At 37.6% G+C, this 8,567-nt stretch overlaps 1 pseudogene; it reads right to left on the bottom strand.

Moving 5' to 3' along the window:
* Positions 1–1,485: 1,485 nt before the first annotated feature.
* On the bottom strand, positions 1,486–3,124 carry LOC132000907 (mitochondrial-processing peptidase subunit beta-like; annotated as a pseudogene).
* Positions 3,125–8,567: the final 5,443 nt, after the last annotated feature.

Raw genomic sequence — 8,567 nt, 5'->3', positions numbered from 1 at the left:
TCTTTAAGAAGATAATTGAGTAGGATATCTAATCACTGGGCTATATGTCCACTCGAGGTAAAAGAGTTCTCACTTTGAGATGAACAAATGAGGATACAGGGAAAGCAAGAGAGAGACTGAGAAATTGACTAATTGGTTAATTGAGGATAGGGGGTGAGAAGGAAGAAAGGAGGGAGAGGGAGAGTGTGCAAGTGAGAGTTGCTGTTCTGAAAGCAGCAATATGTGAAATGATGTCTATAAAAGAACTTATAGAGCAGCCACTGCAAATTAAATAAATGATGTTTAGTTATAAAAAAAAAGAGTCTGAGTATTTTGTATTTTTTTAGTTTCTGAATATTGCCTTAAGTTTATTTTTGTTCTTGATAGACAATTTCTATGGTCATAGCATACTTTTTTTTAAAAGATTGGTTGATTGATTGATTTCACAGAGAGACACAGCGAGAGAGGGAACACAAGCAGGGGAAGTGGGAGAGGGAGAGGCAGGTTTCTCTTGAGCCCCAGTGCAGGGCTTCATCCCAGGACCCTGGGATCATGACCTGAGTTGAAGGCAGACACTTAATGACTGAGCACCTAGGTGCCCCTATGGTCATATCATTCTTGATGGTTATTTCCTTTCTGCTTAAGAAAATTCCATTATATTCAGATTTTTCATTGTGGCTATTTGGAAATCAGATGTCAATCTAACTTACTTATTTGCCTTTGCCAGTAATCTTTTTTTCCTAGCTGCTTTTAAGGTTCTCTTTTTTTCCCTCCCTCCCTCCCCTCCCCTCCCCTCCCCTCCCCTCCCCTTCCTTTCTCTTCTCAATTCTCCTCTCCTCTTCTCTTCCCTTTCCTTCCCTTCCCTTTTCTCTCCTCCCTCCCTCCTTTCCTCCCTCCCCTCCTCTCCTTTTCCTTCCTTCCTTCCTTCCTTCCTTCCTTCCTTCCTTCTATATCCTTCCTTCCATCTTTTGATGTTCTGTAGTATCTTTACAATGAATCTATCTGTCTTGTATTTCTTTTTATTTATTCTGCTGGAGATTCAATGGGTTTCTTAAATCTGAGGATTTCTGTCTTTTGTAAATTCATAATAATTCTTTGTAAACATCTCTTTGAATATTGCTTCTTCGTTTTCTCTATTACTTCTTTCTTGTATTCTAATTTAATGTGTTAGATATCTTAATTATAGTCTCCATGTCTTCTTTCTCAAATATATGTGTTCATTTTTATTTTTTTCCTTTAAAGTTTAATAGCTTAAAACATGCAGATCTCTGGTAGTTTTATAACTACCAGTATATTAAAAATATTTTTGTTAAGAGCATTTAAATCACAAAACCAGCATAGGTTACTGCAAATCCAGTTAAAATCTTGCTCAATGAAACTAACAACAGCAATAGCTCTCATCCTAAATATATTCAGTGCACACATCTTGAACTGTCTTAGCATCTGCAGTGTTAAGTTCAGATTTTCTTCTTTTTCTTTACCCTTGCATTGCAGTCAGCTTCAAGCTCAGGGGATGGGAATTCTTCTATTATAATATAACATTAACCTATCAATATCATTATAATTTGAACTTGAACCATAGAGTTGCAACAACATGTTTGTTTTTAGAGGAATTTTGGCTTGTGCAACTTTATTTTCAGTGATATGAATCCATAATCACATTTATTTTTTAGGAATAATATGTAACACGTCTGCAATTATGGCTGATTCACAACTCATATAGCTTCCCCACAATTCTATATCTGTGTAGGAAATATGGAAAGACTAGAAGCTAGGACAGAGGTTGCCATGACAAATGAACTTAGTTGTTTTGCTAGATAAATTTATTCCTCCTCTGGAATGGCAATTTTAGTTGTCAATCAGTGTGTTTACTCTCCTGAAAGAGATTGTATATGGATGTGCCTAACCAACAGTTTCAACAGCTCTTGCGAGGTGTGTCAAAGCCACCTTGTCATTCTTCATTCAGTTCTTATTTCCTGTGAATTTTCATGGAGGCAGAGTTGGTATTTCTTCTTTGGGTGTGGACAAAAGTCACAAAAATGAAACCTTGATAACTCAAGTTATTCATCATAGAAAATTCTTGGGGACTCTTCTTGGCCCCTTATGTGATTACATAGTTCACTAAGTCCTTATGATTTTTAGGGTTGATGTTTTCCATTGGTCCCCAAATCACCCATCGAAGAGCAGTATTTTGATAAGTTGTGACATGTAGATAATAAAAAACAACTTCTTGGCTTTGACTCTGTTTCTCCCAATGTACTGTTTTTCATTATATCATCAAGAATTTCTAAAGCTGTTGGAAAATCTTTAAAGAGTTCTTTGGCAAATATATGGTCTACTTTCTGGAGGTATAGGCATTGAAATGAGCGCCTACGCTTTCATTTTTAAGATCCAGATCTAATTTGGGTCTCTTCTTGATGCCCTTGAAATCCATATATTCCAGAGAATAAAATGTTCCATTATATTCTTTCTTTTTTAAAAAAAGATTTTATTTATTTATTTGACAGATGGAGATCACAAGTAGGCAGAGAGGCAGGCAAAGAGAGAGAATGAAGCAGGATCCCTGCTGAGCAGCAAGCCCAGTGTGTGGGGCTTGATCCAGGAACCTGGGATCATGACCCAAGCCGAAGGCAGGGGCTTTAACCCACTGAGCCACCCAGATGCCTGTCCATTATTTTTCTTATTTTCACTTTAAGCTTCTAAGATTAACCAATCAAAGCCCTACTGTGTAATTTGAGAACCCAGAGTCTTCAGAGGCCCAAGTCCATTTTCAAACATGTTATTCAATCCATTAGGAATATCCAGAACAACTTATGTAGTGGCTTACATATTTCATTGACACCTCTGATCAAGAGCCTCTCAGAGAAACCCCAGAGTATCCATAACAGCGTGACTACAATGGCTACTGCTATCATCTCCTTCACGTGTCTTAACTTTCATTTAAATTTTTTTCAATTTCTTTTCCCTTCTTCTGCATATTGAATAACTCTTCAGTTCTTCCTTCCAGTTCATTAATTCTCTCTTTCATTGTATCTAATGCTATATCCATCTACTGTGTTTTTAGTTCATTTATTATGTGTTTTTTTTTTTTTCACCTGGAAGTTCTATTTGGTTCTTTTTACAAATCTACCTGATCACACTTCATAGTTCCTATACCTTATTATACCTCAAATATTCTTTTTGTAAAAATAATTATATCAAACCTAACCACTTTATATTTCCTAATTGATAATTCCAATATCAGCCATTTTTGTAACTATAATCCTGTTGTTATTTCTACTCATTCTCATTCAAATGTCTTGTTTCCTCTTGTGTTTTGTATTTTTATATTTTAGTGAGTTTATAATTACCTGAGGAAATACTTGAGGCCTTTGCTTAAGGTATGTATATTTACCTAGGAAGGCATTAGTAATCTTGAGTCACTTTAAATTAAATTCTAAGGGGGTATGTGGGTATGTGGGTGGCTCAGTCCTTAAGCAACTATCTTTGGCTCAGGTCATGATCCTGGAGTTCTGGGATTGAGCCCTGCATCAGGCTCTGTGCTCACAGAGAAGCCTGCTTCTCTCTCTCCCACTCTCCCTGCTTGTGTTCCCTCTCTTGCTGTGTCTCTGTCAAATAAATAAATAAGATCTTTAAAAAAAATAAATTCTAAGGTTAGGTATTTGGGGATCACATATGGAGTGTAAATTCTAGATTCTGGCTCTAAACCTTATGAGAACTACTTGTGAATAGGAATTTTAGACTCTACTCAGAGTCAAGATTGAGATAAAATATTTATTTACTATGTTCTTTTGTGGGCTAGATTTTCTTCTTTTGGTTTACCCTTGCATTAAAGATGTCAACTTCTGGGTCCTGGCCTATTTAGGGATTTGTGTGTGTGTTCATCCTGTTCAGGTCTTAGGCATTGTATCTTTATCCCTCCTTGATTTCCATTAAAATGAAGACTCTAGGCCACCAGGAATAAGCAAATGTTTTCAGGGTCCCATTACTTTAGGGTGGTTACCTTTGAAAATTTGTATTTTCTTGTATTTTTAGACTCTAATGATTTCCATTATTTTTCTGACAACTCATTTAAGCATTTTAACATCTTTTATCCAGCATTTTTAGGTGTCATAAGCCAGGAAGTTCTTCATGATATTTATTCTTTAATTTGTGGGAAGTGGAAGTTTGGGAGTATTCTTACATACTCTAATTTACAAGGTTTCTATTGTAAAGTAAGCTGAATTGAGGAATTGACATAGTTCTTCTCCTGCCCAGTAAAAAAAAAAAAAAAAAAGTCATCTGAACACTCAAAATTCCTGAGCTTTTGGAGCCACATTATAATTTTGCCTCATTATAGCATGGTTGCTACTGTCCTAGTGTAACCCTGGACAACTTATGCCAGTAGAAGATAGACTAAATGTATAGAGAGTGATGAGGAACAATGTCTGGTTCATGAATCAGCACTCACCATGAGTTACCTACTCTGAGATTCACAACAACCTAATGAAATGGGTAGCATTGCTTTCATTTTATAAATAAGAAATCTAAGCCTCAGTGATGTTAAGTAACTCATCAGAAGAAGACAGGAGGAGCTGGAATGTTCTGCAAGATCATCGAGGCATGTCTTCCTAGAACAAGCCTTCAGATGATCCCGTAGGTCAGTCATTTATTCATTTATCCATCCATCCATCCATCCATCCATCCATCCATCCATCCATCCGTGAATTCATTCAATAAACCTTTCTTGAGAACTTGCCATGTGTGTCACGCTGTGCTAGATACTGACAAGAAAAATGGATAAGATCAAGAGCTTACATTCTTATGCGGAAGACATATAAACAATTTTAATATATTTAATGAATTGTATATTTAATAATATAATATAAATGATTTAATATAAATTTAATATATTTAATTTAAAATATAACCATTTAAATTAAATGATAGGGATTTTGAGACCATTGGGAAGGGCATTACCACTGATACCAGCTCATGTATAGTTGGGGTGGGAAAAGGGAAGGTGGTTGCTGACTGAAATGGGTGGTGAGATAAAGGGTAGAGGTAGGAACATCAATAACAAGTAAAGATGGAGCATTCTTTTAGGAGATGGCTGCTCCCTTTTCTCTAAAAGAAGTGGAAATAATAAGAGCTTAAAACTATTGTATTTAAAAAGGATTTATTCCTTACAGTTACCGGCACAAAAGCTTTTCAGATTCCGCCACTTGCTGGATGGAATAGATCAGTGATGGTTTGGTTATCCAGCTTGTGATCTTTTCTGGAATTGAAACATCACACAGAGGAAAGACTTGTCTGGTACAACTGCTTTTAACTTCGTTTTCTTCTTGATTGTTCAAGCCCTTATATCAGAAACTCTAATCCAATTTTCTCATACCCCATCTCCCTACTGATCAACAAAGGTTCCATGCTGGGTCTTGCAAAATTAAGCTGTAAGCTTTTCTTCTACCAAAGGTTCAAATCTGAGCACAGATGTCAGAGTTAATCCAGTTACCCTGGCACTCTTAAGCCCCTAGAAAGTAGATTTGTCTTGATGCCTTTTTAATGGTACAGAATTTTCCTCCACACAGCAACTTTCTTCACTTTCTTGGTTATACCTAATTGGGTTTATCTTTGTCTGAGGCAACATGATGGACAGACCTCTTGGCAAGCGGACTGTGTTTACTTCTAGGGCTTAAAATGTGGGTCATAGACACTGCTAGCGACTAAATATCCACTGGGAATCCTTATCCCCCTCTAGCTGTTTGTTCTGAAAACAAAACTGTCATCAATGATCCTGGAAAACAGAACCTGGAGCTTTAAGGATGTGTAGAAGTTACATGATATTACAGCTAAACTGAGTATGCCCAGTGGTGTTAATTGGGGTCAACTTCCAACATGCTTTTGAGGTCTGTGATTGCTATCATTACAGCTTAAGTCTCAAAGGCTGCACATTTATCACTAGTCTAACCCAATCCCTGGTCTTCTAGATAAGTCATTTGCCATCATAGTTGAACATAGAAATTGAGATTGTGGTCTTTCTTAACTCAATTTCTGCTGAATGATCTCTACTCAGTCCTTTATATCTGTAATTCTTGGCAGTACAGTTTGGACAGGACAGAAAGACTTGTATCAAACTCTGACTATAAATGCTTTTTAAATATATTACCTTGGGACAATGACTCAACCTTCATCAGCTTCTTCATGTGCAAAATTGGATAATAATGTTCATTTCAAAGGTTTCTTTGAGGACTAATTGAAATGTATGTAAAACACCTAGCATAGGACATGGGCTTAGAATGAGTGCTCAGTAAATAAAGTAAGTAGTGTCATTCTGATTTCCTTATTAACAAAGGAATCATGTCTTCAGTTCTACCAAGAATGGGTTGCTGACTGATTGCCAAGAAAAGAGGGACTATAGATTTAGGTTAAAGATTGTATGGAGAACAATAATGAAAAGTCAAATGGAGACTGGTAGACTCATTTCCTACACTCACCTCTGTCCTGTCTTTGGCAAATACTTTACAATATTGCAAGAAATACTAAACAAAATGGAAGGATGTTCAGAAGGTGAGTGAGGTTGAAATTATGCCATTTTTTGCAGTCCTGATCCTGTCCGTTGCCATAGCTTGAGTCCATCATCCCGCTTGTGTACAGGTCTCTGTTGGCTGCTCTTCGCTTCTCACTCCAGGATTCTTGAGATCACTTTGTCTTGTGTGCCAGGAGTTGGCTCTTAAACTAAAGGAGCTCTGTTGGGTGTGGTGATGAAGGAGGCATGCTGAAAAGTGACTGTAAGAAAAGCCCAGCCACAGTTGTATACTGGATGCTGTGATAGGAATGTGGGGAAAATGGCCATGAGATAGCATCTCTGTCCTTAAACTGCTCACCACAGTTCAGTACGTGAGACTGACCAGCACACAGACAATGCCACTGCAGAGCAGTGAGTGTCACACAGGCTTCAACAGAGAGTTCTAGGAGTTACACCCAGAGATATAGGGACATTAATGCTCAAAGGTAAAGATGTAAATAAGGAGTCAGCCAGAAGAGCTGGCATGTGTGCACAGGTTTAGTGGGATATAAGGTGGGAATAGGAATGTGAGGGAGAGACAAGGAGCATTTGGAAAATGCTTCTGGTGTGAAGGTACACTTTTGCGGTGCTTGGAGGTGAGAAGAGCAAGGGATACTTGAGGAACTGTTTGCTAAACTGCTACTGATGCCCCGCCTTGCCTCTCTGGTGTCTGGTAAATGGGTTCTTTTGTCTATGAAAGATTCTCTGGTGACCTGCCCAGCAGCAAGGTGGAGTATTCCTCTGCTCTGAAGACCCACTGTGAGAGCCTAGTCCTCTTCTCATTTCATCTCTTCGGTATTTTTTCTTTTTTTCTCTCTTCCTCCGCCTTTACTTCCCTAAATGTTTCTACTTCGACTCTGTGCTATGTTGAAGGAGCTTTGCTGCAATGTGGAACTCTCAGGGAACAAACCCACAGGGGTAGGATCTGCGGTGCAGTCCGTGGCGACCTTCCTCCCTAGGCATTCCCTGTTCATCAGGCGTTGACACTCACAATCTGAGCTTCCTGCTGTGTTGAGCCCCCACTTTGGCCCTGGTCTGTAATCCCCAGGGCCTCTTTGTCAGCTTTCTTCTAAAAGAGGGCTTTTCTTTCAGCTCCTATGTTCAGAAAAGAAACCATTGTGTTTCTTCCTGCATCCCGTTCTGTCTCTCAACTCCTAAGTGAAAGTGTTTTACAGTCATCAGAATCCTGACCAGGAAAATCATCCATAATCCACCATTCACAGAAATATCGCTGCAACAATTTCAGTCTTCCTCCTTCTTCCTCTCTCCCTGTCCCTTTTTCTCCCCAACCCCTCTCCCTTGTGTCTCCTCTCTCGCTCTCCATTTCTCTCCCCTTCTCTTCTCCCTCCCACCATGTACAAAAAATCTCTTGGCTGGCTCTCCTCAACTTTCAAAGCTTTTACAATGATCATTTCCCAGTTTCCCAGTCTCCCAGCCCTTTCCACGCAATCCAAAATTTATGTCTTTCTAAAAGTCTAACTAATAGTTATTGAGACTCTAATATATGCTACATGCCACACACACACACACACACACATAGTGATTATATCTACTCTTTTAGGTGAAAAAATTAAAGGTCATAGATATAAAGTAATTTGACTAAGATCAGCTAGTTTATAGCTGAAAATTCAGTTCAAGTCTGACTTAAAAGGAATACAAATTCCTTTTGTATTTTATAATTTTTTTCTGATTGTGAAACATTTAGGTAGGAAAAATCACAGATGTACCTTCATCTTAATTTTATTTTATTAAAAGAAAACCAATTAAGAATATATAGACTAAAAAGTAAAAAAATAAATAAGCAAAGAAGTACCTTCCCATATGCTGCATCCTAACTCACCATTAACATTTTGTGGCTTATGTTCTGTCTTTATCGTATACAGTCTTAAATAAATATTTATAAAATTGGCACATATAAGTGCATGTATATATTTTTCCAGCTTGAGATATATAATAATATGCACACATATAACCTTGTGTAAGTTTAAGGTATACAATGTGATAATTTGATACACATATATTACAAAATGATTGCCAAAATAAG

This window comes from Mustela nigripes, chromosome 1 (genome assembly GCF_022355385.1).
Source record: "Mustela nigripes isolate SB6536 chromosome 1, MUSNIG.SB6536, whole genome shotgun sequence".
Classification (NCBI taxonomy): Eukaryota; Metazoa; Chordata; class Mammalia; order Carnivora; family Mustelidae; genus Mustela; species Mustela nigripes.
This window is presented reverse-complemented; position numbering and strand designations above follow the sequence as displayed.